This window comes from Mauremys reevesii, linkage group 12 (assembly GCF_016161935.1).
Source record: "Mauremys reevesii isolate NIE-2019 linkage group 12, ASM1616193v1, whole genome shotgun sequence".
Lineage (NCBI taxonomy): Eukaryota > Metazoa > Chordata > Testudines > Geoemydidae > Mauremys > Mauremys reevesii.
The window spans coordinates 38,888,713-38,904,574 of NC_052634.1; the positions used below are offsets into that span (position 1 = coordinate 38,888,713).

The 15,862-nt window shown below is 51.4% G+C and overlaps 2 non-coding genes across 2 annotated transcripts; both read left to right on the top strand.

The window, feature by feature from the left end:
* Positions 1 to 5,682: 5,682 nt before the first annotated feature.
* TRNAG-UCC lies at positions 5,683 to 5,754 on the top strand. The gene has a single exon. It is a non-coding gene; the product is annotated as a tRNA-Gly (tRNA).
* Positions 5,755 to 13,953: 8,199 nt separating this feature from the next.
* Positions 13,954 to 14,047, top strand: TRNAI-UAU. The gene is made up of 2 exons: positions 13,954 to 13,991; positions 14,012 to 14,047. It is a non-coding gene; the product is annotated as a tRNA-Ile (tRNA).
* The last annotated feature ends 1,815 nt before the right edge of the window (positions 14,048 to 15,862 follow it).

Genomic DNA, 15,862 nt, shown 5'->3' on the forward strand with positions numbered 1-15,862 from the left:
CATGATGTCATGGAGAAGGTTGGAGTGCAGTTCTGTCAGCATTAGAGAACTCTCCAATTTACTGGACAGGCTAACAAAGAAACAGCAGTGATTTGAAATCTCTACTCAGAAATGGTGAACATCAGCGAAACCCCAACTAACTGAAGGAAGTGCATATGATCACAGTGTAGTTCAATTGTTTAAGTCAATATTGTCCCAGATGATCTGGGGAGAAAATTCCATGGTAAGTGATTACCACACTTGTAGGCACAATGCCCATGTATTTGGTTCCAAAGCCTTTGTAACCCAGGCCCTACAGAAGATCTTTCCTAGCTAATCTTATTGTATCGGTGATGCTGCCCTTCATGATGCAGATGTTGAGGAAATAGAAGCGGAGTTTTGTTGAATTTATCCTTTGTAGGTGCTAAAAATGTATATCGAATCAAATCAGTTTTGGAAATCTAATAGCTGCAGAAAAATAGCTATTTTTGAATAGAAACTCCAGCTCTGGTTACTAATGAAGATTGTGATCCAGCCCTGTATCCAGTCCCTTGCCTGGAACTGTGCCACCACATTAAAGAAAAGCTGGGCATGTTTTGGTAAGCCTCACTAACACTGCTGAGATTTGGAGTGGTTTTGTAAAGGATTCTACTTTTAACCAAGGCCAAGGATTTGGAAAGAGCTGAGGCTGAAAGAGTCCACACCCAGTTCTTGGTTTCCACCCCAGTAAAGGAAGCTATGGTGACCAATGACCCAAGGAAAATTGTTTGTACCACTCCATTTCCTAGTTCAGTGTCACTGATTACAGTTCCAGAGGATGCCAGGTTACATTGAGAACAATCATCCTTCACCATTTGGATCCAAAGAGAGAGTGCTTCAAAGGACATTCCTTTCCCGTGGATCCCAAACTGGCTGCCTGATTGGGTAACAAGGACTTCAAGGCTGTAGAAATGATGGTAACCAATGAGGCAATGAATGTATCAGGCTCCAATTTCAGACTTCTGGATACTTGCATGTTGAGTTCTGATTCTATGGTTTTGTGTCTGATGCTCTGGCTACACAATAAAGCTGATGGTGCAGCTGCACCAATGTAGCTGCGCTGCTGTAGCGCTGCTATTACAGACGCTTTCAGCCTATGGGAGAGATTTCTCCCATCGGACTTGATTAGTCCAACCCTCGCAAGCGGCAGTGGCTCTTTTGGCAGGAGAAGTTCTGCTGCTGATGTATCGCTATCTACACAGGGGGTTAGGGCTGTGTAACTACATTGCTCAGTGGTGTGGATTTTTCACACATCGGAGTAATATAGTTAACCGATAAATGTCTTTAGTGTAGACCAGACAGTTCTCTCTTGTGTTTTATGCATTTACATCACTTCTCCTCTATCTTCTCTCACTTTGAAAGATTAAAAGTGTGACACGAGAGAGATTTTTCCTCATGATGCAAAGATTCCCACATAGGAGACCCCTTCCACCAACACATACTGCAGAAGATCCTGAGATATATGAACTCACAGAAGTGTTAGGACAAACCACAACTTGAGCCAAGGTTCAGTTGTTGGCAATGGGCATTAGAAGAAAACTAACATATATGATAACAATTTGTGATCTTTTAATGTTTTTATCATCTATTAAAATGAGATTATTGGTGAAGTTATTGGTTAAAGAAGAAGAGACTAAATGTGTGATAATCTGAAGTATTTTGGAAAACTGAAAGTTGTCTTGGTTTTTGTTTGTTTTGTTAGTCGTACAGGAAATGATGGCTAATCTTGAAAAGTTAATTTGATTTAATTTACCCCCTGTAATATAAAGGGTTCTGGTAGAAAACCTCACTCCAAAGGTTGGGGTGGGAGAATGTGTGTGAGAAAGTGTGTATAAGAGAATATTGGCCCAGTATAGATTTTAATATTTTATGTTTTCAAATAGAATTTATTTTGTTTAGTTTCGAAGTCAATTTCTGTTCAAAGGAAAGCTACTCGAGGTGACAAGTTGTATAAGTTTTTACCCACTTAGACTGTAAGGGTCACTGTCTTCCCCACTTCTCTAATTTGCAAAGGAAAGGCCTGACATCTGTCACAGGATGTGTCCAGCAGGTAGGACAGCTGCACTCATCAACCATCAATATAAAGAAAAAGACTGAAATCCATTGCCTTTCAGGTCAATAAGCCAGCTAAAGGCTGGTCGATGTAGAAAAGCTCTGTTGGCAGAGCCACATCTCTCAGGGGTGTGAAAAGTCCTCTCCACTGAGAGAAGTCGTTAATGTGACCTGAGCCCCAGTGTAGGCAGTGTTGGGTTGTCAGAAGAATATTTCCAGTGTTTGAAGTGTAGAGACAGTCTTAACATCAATTCCAATTTTGACCCATCTCCCTATATGTGAGAAAGTTACTCGTATGGAGGGGGAGCCAGCTGTCCGCTCACCTGGTTCCTCAACTGTAGCTACAGCTCTTAGTGCCCATGAATGCAAAGACTGAGAGAAATGGAGAGTTCCAGCCATTGTCATTTTAGTATCTTATTGTTCCTCTCTCTGTTTTTTGTGCTGGCCTTTCTGTTCTATCAGGATGTGACTGTATAGCTCAGTGCATCTGTGACAAAAGCTCATTGGTGCCAATTGGCAAAGGGGGTCACTGTTCTTCACAAGCAACTCCTGTGTCAGACCTGACAAACTCCCCAGAGCTAATACACTGCTTTTATGATAGTTATCCAGGAAGCATAGCAGTGAGATCTCTACTGAAAGCTTGTAAATTATTGATACTCCTACTCACTGCGAGAGGTGTGTCCAAGTCATAGTTAAGGGGTAATGTAAGTACATGGAAAATTATGCCCATATGTTATTGTTGTGAAAGTGAGTCACCCCAATCATAGGTCTTGTTGGGGACGGCCCATTCCAGTGGGAGGGAATTGGCACCTCTCCCTTGCTAGCCAGTTATGTGATGTATTGCTCCATTGTCAGCCTCTGCACCAACCCAGAAAAGCCAATAGAAAACCATCAAAGACAAATTATAGACATTGAAACCCTGTGGAAGTGACAAGGACAATATGAGAATGAGTAGATCGTCCTTTCTGTGAATATAAAGACAAAAGACTGATTCAGTTCATAACAGGGTGGAGAAAAACACTCTGGGTCCATTCACCAAGGAGATTCCTAATGACCAGTGATGCTTCATGAAAGGCAGGGCCATGGCGCCTAGGGACTAGCAATCAGTGAAATTGACTGACGTGTGAGGTGAGAATCTACTTAGATAGGAAAGGTAACTATTAAAAAGTGTAGGTTACATTTTCTGATTTTGTTTAGTTGGTAACAGTTGGTTTCCATCACTCACATTTGTTTGTTTAAATCTCTATCGGTTGTTAAATAAATTTCTGCTTGTTTGATAACTATACTCAAGTGCTGTGTGAGATACAGTAGCCGTGGTCCACAGTAAAACTAGTAACCGGGGATATACCATTGCTTTGGGCAGAGAGAATCTGGGATTTCTCTGAGTATCTGGTGATCTGGGCTGGACCCCAGTGGGAGACACATTGAAGGAACTCAGGGGTTAGGGTGGCTGCTGTAGCTCAGAGGAGGGTTCTTGAGTTCCTGAAGGGCTGGGTGAGTTTGGTCACTAACATCCAGCTGCCAAATGCAAAACTCCCTCTTCCTAGTGGCAGGTGGCAACAAGGAGACTCTCAGCCCTCAGCTCCCTGAGAAGGGTCACAATATGTCTCTATGTTGATTCACCTGTCAAATTCACACAGGGAAAGCTCCCTATAGCATAAAACTCTGCCATATGAAATCATGGAACATGTGCTCTTCACTCTGTGAAAGCACGTAAAGAATCCAAGCGCTGGAGGACAGGGTTTGGGCCCAGAGTGACCTAGACAAATTGGAGGATTGGGCCAAAAGAAATCTGAGGAGGTTCAACAAGGAGAAGTGTAGAGTCCTGCACTTAGGAAAGAAGAATCCCCTGCACTGCTACAGCCTGGGGACCGACTGGCTAAGCAGCAGTTCTTCAGAAAAGGACCTGGGGATTACAGTGGATGAGAAGCTGGATATGAGTCAACGGTCCCCTTGTTGCCAAGAAGGCTAACAGCAGATTGGGCTGCGTTAGTAGAAGCATTGCCAGCAGATTGAGGGAAGTGTGTTCATTTCAAACCTGCAGCTTATTCATTTCATTTGGTGACCCCTACTAGTTCTTGTGTTATGAGAAGGAGTAAATAATACTCCCTTCCTTGGTCCTTTAGAAGATATTATGTGACCCCCTCCTCCTTGTGTCTCATGTCTTGGGACCAACATGGATACAACAACACTGCAAACAACAAGGTTCAAAGTCAATGCACATGGGAGAAGCATCTTGTGTTTCATTCCTTATGTCCTAGTCCCATTGTGTGGCCATTTCCTTTTCTTCCTTTCTGTCAAAAGCTTTGGTGTTTTGCACAGAAACATTATTTCCCCAGGAGAGACCCAGGAGTGAGGGCTGCATTCCTGTGCCAAACAGTCACTGGAAGGGGGCAGACAAAAACCTTTAGGATGAGGCATCCGTCACTGTCAAAAATCATCTTCCTCCTGTGGTTCCGCGGGCAGCAGGAGCAGCCACAGCTCGGTGGCCCCCGGCAGCACTCCTGGGGTGGCCGGAGCAGCAGCAGGCCCCCTGGGGCTCCCCCCGCCGGGGCAGCAGCTGGAGTGGCAGCAGGTTGGCAGGGCTTCTCCCCTGGTAGCTGGTGCTCATTATCCATCAAATAAATCAAAACACTTCCACCTGCAAGTGGATTTAGCCCAGGACCCTCAGAGTCACCAGCTCTTACACCCCCCACTGAGCTCTCTGGTCAGGTGCCCTAGAGCCGGAAGCCTCCTGTTTAGATCCTAAAATAGCATTTTTGCACTGGGGGGGGGCCTGAAATTTAGGACTGGACATTGCAGCTCCACTGTTATTTTATTGAATTGCTTCAAAACAGCAAGTCAAGATAGTCTCCTAAGTGCCAGGCTCTCTGCCATGGAAACAGCTGCCCCTGCTCTCCAGGAGTCTGTGCATTCCACCCAACAAAGTACAAACCTCTGAACTGAAGGGGGGTCAGACAGTGATGGTAACACAAATCTTCCGACTGTTAACCCAAGTCCCTTCCTTTCTTTAACCTAGGACGTGCCAGTCAACTGTGAGCCATGGTGTTATCTTCATCTTAAAATACCTCTCAGGACATTGAACAGAGGAAGTGAAACCCTCTCCCCCGAATGGCTCCCTGTTGAGGCGTTGTACCGTACCTGCCCCTGGAGCCTGTCTGGTTTTATATCCTTAGAGCTTTTTCTCTTCAAACCCCTTATCCCAATCTATGGGCCACCTCCACATTTCAGAGTTTAGAATTTACTCTCATCACCCTCGTATGGCACTTTCCATGTGACTGAGACAAAGTGAGGGGGGGAAGCTCTATGGCTAATGAAAGCCGATGCTTTGGGTGAGGCTTGAACTCATAACCCCAGCAGTGCACCTCCCTCACTAGCCAGGTGTGCCCCTGTAAGTGCTTCATAGACAAGCTTGGGAAGTGTAGGGTAGTTACCTGTGTCTGTGGTTAACCACTTAGGTGACCTAATTGAGAGGCTGATGGTTCAAACCCAGGTGAAGACAGAGGTAGGGTTTTTTTAGTGATGAGACTCCAGTACATTTTAACAGGCAGTAAAATGCCTCAATTCTGGTCTAGCCTCATTGGACAAGCATAAGTGGCACTTCTGCCAGATGCATTGGTGGTATAATGGTGAGCATAACTGCCTTCCAAGCAGCTGACCTGGGTTCAATTCCCAGTCAATGCAGGTAAGTGATGTTTTCTCTGCTGGGAATGGGTTTAATTTCACTCACATTGTATCACCTTAGCAATGGAATGAGAGAATCAATGTCCTGCAGCTCATTAAACACCCAGTGGAGAAAGAAAGGGGTGGGACTATACAATGAGCAGGTGGAGTCATCCTGGTATTGCAGTATTTGGGTTTTTTTTTCCTTTACTTCCCTCTCCCTTTTAGACTCAGAGCCTTTAAGGTTAGAAGGGACCAGTGTGATCATCTAGTCCGACCTGCTACACCTTGCAGGCCAAAAGACACCACCCACCCACTCCTGTAATAGACCCGGGAGGGGAGGCAGCTCTGTGCACTGCCCCTCCCCCAGGCAGCACATGGAGGCCCTCTGCTCCCCTCCCCCAATGGGTGTGCAGAGATGTGCCAGCAGCACTGAGGTTACTCCCTGCCCACTCTGCCTCCGTCCCTCCGTGCCACTCCCAGAAATGGCCGGCATGTCCCAGCATCCCCTGGGGTGGGGGGAGTGTCTCCATGCACTGCCCCTGCCCCGAGTACCAACTCCACAGATCCCATTGGCCAGGAACTGCAGCCAATGGGAGCTCTGGGGGCAGCGCCTGCAGGCAGCGGCACACGGAGACCCCCTGGCCTCGCCCACCTAGGAGCTGCTGCCAGAGGGTTGTGTGTACTGGTCACTTTGGGAGCTGCACTGCCCGGGGTAAGCGCCACCCCTCCTGTACCCGAACCCCCTCCCCCAGCGCAGAGCCCGCACCCCGCACCCAAATTTCCTCCAGAGCTTTGCATGTCTTCCTTTCATCCAGAACCATCCTTCTTCTCCTGGGCTGCAAGTAGCCATCCCTGGGAAGCCAAGAGGCAGGCACAGGATTCTGCCTCCCAGCAGCCAACCGCACCTCCCCAGGCTTTGCAGAACGACTGGTGGTGCTCTACTAACCCCACCTAGCCACACTGAGGCACTTAGCTTCTGCCCTGCCATCCTCAGCTCGACTTTCCTCTTTTGCCCCATTCCTGCCTCACTTCCTCCTTTGGCAAGTCACACAAAGGAGGCAGCAGGAAGAGCCGGCCGCCATAGGCCAATCTCCAAGGGCAGAGGAGACCAAGCCACAAATCTTCAAAAGGTGACTGGCCAAGATCCTCTAGCTTTCCCGTGCTGATGCCAAGGCTTTTTCTCAGCTCATTTCACCACCTTCTGCCCTGCAGGGGTTGAGTTTATCGTAGGTGTTACCCAAAATTGGGCCAGCTAGTAAGCATAGGGAGCACTAATGACCCACCAGAGTTTGGCAGAAAGCAGCACATTTATTATACTGACAGCTAAGCTCAAAAGAAGAAGTGGGGGGTGTCACACTCACACTTGTATACTCACGCTCCCTGGACAGGCACAGCACTGGAGATGTCAGGATTCGGCAAGGTAAGTGTCCCACAGCACAGCTATGGATGGTGTGATGAAGGTAACTCTTCCTGAGGCACAATGAAATACAACGCAGAGAACCACTGGCCAGGCGGTCCGGGCAAAGGGCATTCACTGGAGGTACAAGCTTGTGAGTGCTCTCCTGAGCACAGGGCCCCTTCCCTTTTAAGGACCTGCACCTCATGGCCTGCGACTAGAGATGACTTGGCTGCATCTGGTTGGTCACACTCCACCTTGGGCAGTGTCCATGCTCTGGGTGTGTGATCGCTGCCTAATTCGAGTCCCAGACACCTTGTCTACCTGGGAGCTCTTCTGCTCTTCAACCAGCCCATTCATCCCACGAGCATTCCAGGGGAGGATAAATGACTAAATGAAAGAGTAACATGGCTTTAGTTATAGAATTTTAATTGAACAGCTGTTGCATGTCCACCCTATGCCCCTGTGTCACCAGAGCACATCCATGCTAGCATCTCTTGGATTGCCACAGAGAGCAGTGCATTGTGGGTAGCCATCCCACTGTGCAGCTGGCTGCAGGGTGCTTTGGGAAGGGTTTGCAATGCCTCACAGGCTGGTACAGCATCACATGATGCAGGTTTCTATCCCATTGTTCCATGGGCATCCTACTAGATTGCCAGCTGCTTTTCAACTGCAATGTGCGTGGTGGGGTAGAGAGCGTGTGTGTGTGGGGGGGGGGGAGAGACAGTGTGTGCGTTGCGGAAGAGTGAGTGTGTCGCACACTGCCTCTAAGTTTAGACAGCTGCTGGAAGCAACCAGTCCTGAGGCAGGGGACAGGCCCGACATCAGCCCCCCTTCTCTCACTGCCTCAGCTCAGCACAGCTCTGTCACACACACACTGCTGCCTGCTTAGCTCTGTGTCAGGGTGCTGGAACAGGGGTTTAGAGGGCCATGGCCCCACCACTCTTTACTGGCTGTTAGGACAAATGATGGGGGTGGGAGGTGCAGTCTTGGGGAAGAGGCGTCTGTGGGTGTGGCCTCGGGGAGAGGTGCTGTGAGTGGGGTCCTTAGGGAAGGGGTGTCATGGGGGTGCCACAGTTCAGACAACGGTGCCCCCCCACCACTGTAAGGAAGCTTCTGCCGCCCCTGCTCTGTGTTGGCAGAGCGGGAGAGAGCAGCATCCATGGCAGTGATTTGCTCCCCGGGGCTCTGGCAGGGGGGCTCAGGAGGTGATTTAAAGGGCCTGGGGCTCCGGCCGCTCCAGGGAGCCCTGGACCCTTTAAATCACCAGCCTGGGGAAGCCGGGCGGGGCTGGCACAGCGTACTGGCTCTTGCCGGTACCCCATACCGGAACATACCGGCTTACTTTCACCTCCAGAAGGTCCTCACGTGAATCAAGAACTGGTTAAAAGACAAGAAACAAAGGGTAGGAATAAATGGTCAGTTTTCAGGATGGAAACAGGTAACTAGCGGTGTCTGTACTGGGACCAGGACTAGTAAACATATTCATAAACGATCTGCTGAACAGTGAGCTGAAAAATTTTGCAGATGATCCAAAACTACTGGCTTGCTGCCTAGAACGAACGCTCCTTGAGTGGGGTGATCCACAGGGAGTAGCTCAAACCTCCACAGTGCTTGGCCAGGGGCAGGACATTAGCACAGCAAGGGAGGGGTGCGGCAGTGACATCACAAAGGCCTTTTGCAGGACCTCAGACTATTGGTCAAAGATGGTGGGGAGGTGGTGACCTCACAGAGAGATGCTGACATCAGCCAGGCAGGACAGGGGCGAGGGGCCAGGGAAACCTCAGAGACCCCTGTGGCTTTGCTTCAGCAAGTCTCCTTCTCCAGGTCTCTCTTTGAGGACTGAGAGAGAATTCGGGTTCACGTACGTGAGCGCCAGGAGGAACCTCTTTCAAGTTTTCTCCTTCCCTTTTCCTGATTTTACTAGAAAACAGCCATCCCTGTTTAGAAGGTAAGAGCCTCCTCTAGGTTTGAAACCTGTTCAGTCTGATCCATCTGGTGACAGTTGAATTCTAGGCATGGAAAACACGAATTTAAGGAGCCAGAATTTAATCCACACCTGGGATTTTTCCCTTAGAATCACTGGAGTCATTAGGGTTTGTCCTTTTTGTTTCACCTTTTCCTCCATCCATCTCTTCCTCCTTTCTCTTTTTCTCTTGCTTCTTTTGTCTTTTCACCTGTTCCCCTCCCAACACCGGGAACAGGATGTGTATGTGTGTGTTGCGGGGGAGCGCTCTGCAGCTCCCACTGTGGGAATCCACCCAAAATGTGGGGCTGAAATAGTGCTCGGGCAGTGATCCCCACCGGTGACCTGGGCCATCCTTTGGGCTCTCTGGTGAGAACCCTCAGCCTCCTGTCCTCAGTCTCTACCCTGTTTGGCTGAGCAGGGGGTTATTGACAGGGAGGAGACTCAGGTCCTTGTTGTTCTCTTTTAAGACCAAGGAAATAAGTCATAACCTGTTATATGTTTGACAGATTTTGCTGCTTTGCTGCATTAATGGTCTCTGAGGAGTTCATGATTCTCTCTAACATTGCAGTTCTCCTCAAATACTTGCTGAATAATTACTGTGCACTGTTGTTGGTCTGGAGCTCATCTGAGAGCACTTTATTCAGGTCATTCAATGTGTGAAATTCAAGATCTGACAGTCAGTTTGAAAAATCAGGGCTCTTGGGTCCTATTCCCAACTCTGCCACTGACTGGCTGTGTGACCTAAGACAAGTCAATTCTCCTTTCTCAGCCTTAGCGTCTCCCTCTTTCAAGTAGGGATAATAGTGATCCGCTCCTACCTACCTCACGGTGGGTGGAGGATGGGGATCCATTAGAGAGTGTCACTAGGAGTATCAGAGGGGCCATGTTAGTCTGGATCTGTAAAAGCAGCAAAGAGTCCTGTGGCAGCTTATTGACTAACAGACGTATTGGAGCATGAGCAACTGCACCTGGCTAAGCAAAGAGAACAAACCCCAAATCCCCCCTGTGCTTTGGGAGCCAGGTTTGCGGTGGGAATTCTGTAGTTCAGATGACTTCACACCTGGGCATTGGGATTCTCTACCAGTTTCTCTGGCATTGGAGCAGTTTTGTGCTCACAGCTGTGATGGCCGAGTGGTTAAGGTGTTGGAGTTGAAGTCCAGGTTCAAATCCTGCTCACAGCGAGGCCTGTGTTTTAGCCAGTCCCTCACCCGGGCAATACCTCTGTACACCCCCCTGAGACACACTCAATTTTCTCCCCACCCCAAGTAAATCCTGTTCTGCTCCTTTCATAGAGATCCCTGGGACACCCCCTCACACTGTGTCCCTGAGGGGTCAGGCAAACTCTCAGCGCCTGAAGCCTCTGCCACTCACCTGGTGCCCCATTGATCAGCCATAGCCCTGGTTCTGCTCCTCTCTCTAGAGTGCGAAAGGAGCCAAGTCAGCGACTCCATGGGAGCTACGGGGCTGCAGAACCAACAGAGGAAAAAATAGGAGCTCAGCGCCCACTGGCAGCCACCTCCCCCCCACACTCCGCCACTACAGGCCTTGCTGACAAGCTCCTCCTCTTCCCCTTCAGTGCCTCCCACCTGCCAGTGATCAGCTGTTCAGTGGGGTGCAGGAGGCGCTGGCAGGGGATGGGGAGGAGCAGAGGTGGGGGAGGGAGAGGAATGGGGTAGGAAGGTGCAGGGCGGGAAGAGATGGGACAGGGGTGGGGGTGTGGGGGAAGGGGTGGAGTGGGGGCAGGACCTGGGGTGGAAAGGGGGGATTTGTCCTGGGCCCTGCACCCCTCTAGGGCCGGCCCTGAAGGGAAGCACCGACTATCACAGTGACAATAGAAGTGACCAGCCTTGCGGGGGAGGCTGAGGGAGATCCGCACTCACCAGGTCTCTTCTCTCCCCCACGGTGAGCCAGACACTGCTCTCTCCTGGCTCTCACTCTAGCAGCTGGACGCCAAGGCCATTTCCCCACAGGAAGTGCCTCGAGTGCCCCTGTGGTGCTGGGGGGGCTGGCGCTGCTGCTGCCTGTGGGGCTGGCAGGGGGGCTGATGTCTGCACAGACTCTCAGCTGCCAGGCCGGAGGGGGCACTTGGGACCTTACCAGACCGGCTCAGTGAAGACGGGGGGTTGACAGAGCAATACAGACGCTCTCCAGAGCACGGGCAGCAGCTGCCCATGCAGCCAGGCAATGAGCATTTCCACAGCCTGGAGCCGAGGGGGAGGCGGCAGCTGCTGTTCCAGCTCCTCGGGGACAGGCCCTGTCAGCCAACAGCCACTTCTTACTCCCCACAGCTAAGTTTTTTGGGGCTCCTGGAGTGGGGTCCTTCACTCGCTCCAGGGGCCCCAGAGCTTCTTCTGCTCCCAGTTTTCGCCGGCTGGGACTCGCCACTGAAGTGCAGCCGGGTCTTCGGCGATGAGGGCCCTTCCGTTCCAGGACCTGCCAATGAAGTGCCCTGAAGACCTGGCTGCACTTCGGCGGCGGGTCCGCTTTGGCAGTAATTCGCCGGCAGGGGGCCTCCGCCGCGGGTCTTCGGGGCACTTCGGTGGCGGGTCCCAGAGCAGAAGGACCCCGCACCACCGAATTACCGCTGAAGCGGGGGCCCCCCACCTCCGAAGACCCCAGGCCCCCAGAATCCTCTGGGCAGCCCTGGGGGAGCCAGTCAGTGTGTGACTGTACGACTGGATCAAACAACAGCTGGCCGAGTTCGAGGAGATGAGTCAATAGAGGAGGAGAGAGAGTCCCGCGAGAGGAAGCTGCTGGTTGGAAGCAATAAGTGCAGAGTGCAAACCAGCCAGCTGAGAGTCACAGGGGTCTAGAAAATGAAATAGCAGCAGGTCCCATGGTGTAATGGGCAGCACTCAGGACTCTGAATCCTGGAATCTGAATTCAAATCTCAGTGGGACCTCTTAGATATATGTTGCTTTGCTACAAAGCCCTGGAGCTCAATGTGTTTGGTTACCTTCTCTCAAGGTGAACTAGAGTGAGTTTTTTTCCCCTCACGCTGGGTGACTGATGCCCACTGGCCTGGCTGGTTCAATGGGCTGGCGGCTATAGGTTGGGGTCCCAGAACTTAACAGTCTGGCTAGAGATTCCTGCGGGTTGATCATATGGTTGTTTCTCGCTGCTTCACCTGATGTCCACAACTTTGATCCCTGCAGCTGCCACATGCCACATGCTTCTGCTTGCCCACATGGCATTCAAAGGAAGGAGGGCCAAGGCCAGGCTTCATAGTCAGGGAAAGGCAGGAGGGAGGCAGAGTCCCAGGCTGGAGCCCAACACACCTCTCCTCCTCTGGGCACCTGGAGCAGAGGCGGCTCGTGGTGCTGACAGCTCCAAGGGAAGGCTTAAAAGCCACAGAGCAACCAGGGGCAGGGCAAGAGGAGGGGAGAAGCATGCCTATGAGTAGCCAGCAGACAGCCTGGCATGCCGAACCCTCACTGAAGGCCACCCACAGACCAGCATTCGTTCTGCAGCCAGCCAGCATCACAAGGTGGTTGGAAAGCAGGTAGGGCCTATGACCGGTCCCACTCAATGGGCTTCTTTTGGCGGTGGGGCAGGAGATATTTCCCCAAGAGGCTCTTTCCCAGCTGCTGAGAAGCACAGAAGTACCCGGTGTTTGCTCTTGCGGTGAAAGGGGTTAATACGTTTAGGCGGCCTGGCTAGCTCAGCTGGCAGCACCTCTGGCTCTTACTCTGAAGGTTGAAGTTACAGTTCCCTGTTTGGGTGCTTGGGGCTCCTCTTCAACAATACAACACACAATCTGCTTAAGCCCCCACCCAGTAACCTGGGGAAACTAATCCTGGCCACTGGGTGCCCCTAAGAGGCGATACTTTCCCCACTCACAACCACTGAGTGTAGAAAAGAAACTTTAATAAAAAGGAGGAAAATCACCTTGTATTAACTTGGGAAAACACCACAATCAGGATTCATAACACAACACTATGAGCAAAACACCCCCCCACAGTGCGCTGGGCAGTGGCCTTTTGCCTCGGGCTCCTAAATCCAGACACCAGAAGCTCTGTGGATGTGCCTCCCTTCACTGCACCTCACCCACAGCTGCTGTCCTGGGTCACTGAAAACCCAGAGTTCACCTCTCACCTCCCGGGGGGAAAGCCCCTTTCTCCCTCCGCTGTCTGGCCACATTGCCAGCCACTTGCTGTTCCCCCCGTCACTGCTCTGCTGGCCACCCTCTCTGCTCTGGGACGTCTTGTGGTCCCACCAGGAACAGAACAGGCTCCCTAAAAGTAGCAGCCGCCAGAGCCCGAACAGTAGCCCCACCCCTTCCACTCGAGGCCACGCCCCTGCACCACCCCTCTCCCCAAGACCCCACTCTTACGCTGCCTCTTCCCCCCAAGCCCCCCCCGCCCGCTCCCTGCGCTCCGTCCCCGCCCCCCCGCGCGCGCCCGTACGGGCATGACAAAGTGGCAAGGCAGAGCCCTCCCATTTTTAAAAGTCCTGGGGTGTTGTTCCCCCCTGTCCAGGCACCCCTGGGGCCCTGCACTTCACACAGCTCTCCCTGATTTCAGCTGTTAGTGAGGGAGCCTCACTGCTAGCGCAGACTGGGCAGTTTCTTGCATGAGAGACACTGTCCCAAAGCAGGACTAATGCTTAGAGCTGATTCTCAGTGATTTCAGCTCTGTTGGTCTGCAGCAAGACTCTCCATTGAGTCTTAACCAGCTCTGTTATTACACAGGAAAGAACAAAAGGGTCAGATGGTGCCTGGAACCCTTAAGAAGAATCCACCCCACCAAGTACAACACTTGTCGCTACCTGCTCTCAGCCCCACTGAGAATGTTTTGGGGTCACTCCTTGCCTGTATCAACCTATGGGACTGGGAGGCCAACAATTTATAGGTGCTCCAGTGGTGCAATTGGTTAGCGCACAGTACTTATAGGGCAGTGCTGAGAGGAGCTATGCTGAGGTTGTGAGTTCAAACCTCACCTGGAGCACTGGTTTTCATTAGCCAAATGGCTTCACCCCCTTATTTGGCCCTGTGAAATGTACAATTCCAGCCCAGGGACACTGAGGAGGAGTCAAAATGCCCCCTTCACTTATTACCTCCTCTCCGGAGCGCAGGTCAGAATCTACCATCCTTTCTCCCCACCCCAGCACCTGTGCCAGGATCCTCAAGCGGAGCCTGGAGTCCTGCCCATCCTTGACCCCTGAGCCTGGAGGGAGAGGAGCAAGGAGCCATTGTTACAGGGCTTTCCTCCCCACCCACTTCCTGGCTCTTGTCACACAGACAGCAAGCAGCAACAGACCAGAAGTCGGAAGCGCAGACAAAGGGATGTTTACTGGGGTTAGTTTCCAAGCCAGCAGATTTCAAAGCCCTTCACACCAGTCGGGCTTATCTCTATACACCGACAGAGTCTGTTCCACGTTGTTCCCTTCCCAGCTCTGACACTGCAGAGCATTTACCCCACATCCCTACAGACAATTCTTTCCTGGGTGCTGGCGGGTGAGTCCTGCCCACATGCTCAGGGTTTAGCTGATCCCCATATTTGGGGTTGGGAAGGAATTTTCCTCCAGGGCAGGTTGGCGGAGACCCTGGGGCGGGGGCGGGTTCACCTTCTTCTGCAGCATGGGGCACGGGTCACTTGCTGGAGGATTCTCTGACCTTGAAGTCTTTAAACAACGAGTTGAGGACTTCAACAGCTCAGACATAGGCCAGGGGTTTGTTACAGGAGTGGGTGGGTGAGAGTCTGTGGCCTGCGTTGTGCAGGAGGTCGGACTAGATGATCATAATGGTCCCTTCTGACAAAGTCTATGAGTCTATGAGCTCTGACACTGCAGCGTGTTTACCCCATGTCCCCCTTCCCAGCTCTGACACCGCAGAGCTTTGGCTGTGTCCCTGTTCCCCGTTCCCTATTCCCATCCCCCCCCCCCCCGTTAGCATGATTCCAATTTCCTCTTCCACTTCCTGTCTGACCCCAGTTTACACAGTAATATTGTCAGCTAGACCTTAACCAATCATTGTAACTAACCAATTCTAACCTATTGTAACAGAATTCTCTAACCAATTACATCCCACTCCCCTAATTAACTTACACCCAGCAAAATTAACTCGGCATCAGCCAGAAACAATTAGAGAACCAGAGAGATTGACACTAGAAAAGTGGGGGCCAGAAAGATAAACCCTACAGAAATGAGGGTTTCCCAACCACAACCATTGAGAAAGGATTTCTTGCCAGACCGGATGCTCTCTTAAGATCTGTTTCGTTATCTGGTGGTGATGGGCACTATCGGGACAGGATCGTCTTCCTAACAGCCCAACCCCACCTTAGTTCAGTGTGACGGGTTTGGGAGGTGAGGATGGGACCGTTCGCTTCCCAGCTTATGGCTGCCCCTGCTGCTTAGCCAAAGGCCTTAGCCTACGAACAAGGCTCAGACTCTCCGAGGGAGAGAAGGCCCAGACACAGGCAGACTGGGATTTTGGGTCTTTGTTTTATACCCCTGTCACTAGCTAAGTGATAAAAATACACCTAAGTTCTTAAAGTCTAGGCCTGTGCAGGCAGCCTGAATATCTCTATTCTAACAGCCATCGGCCCCTGTGGGAAAATGATCTATTCAGGGTTGTCCCTAGACATTTTGGTGCCCTACACGGCACCCCCGTCCCCCAGCCCGAGCTGACAGAGCGGAGCAGGCTGGGGCCAGGTCACTCCACTTCCCGCCACCCAGTAATTGCAGGGCAGGCCTGACCCCACACTCATGGCGCGGCGGGAAGTGGAGTGATCCGGCCCCAGCCTGCTGCACTCTGCTCCCAG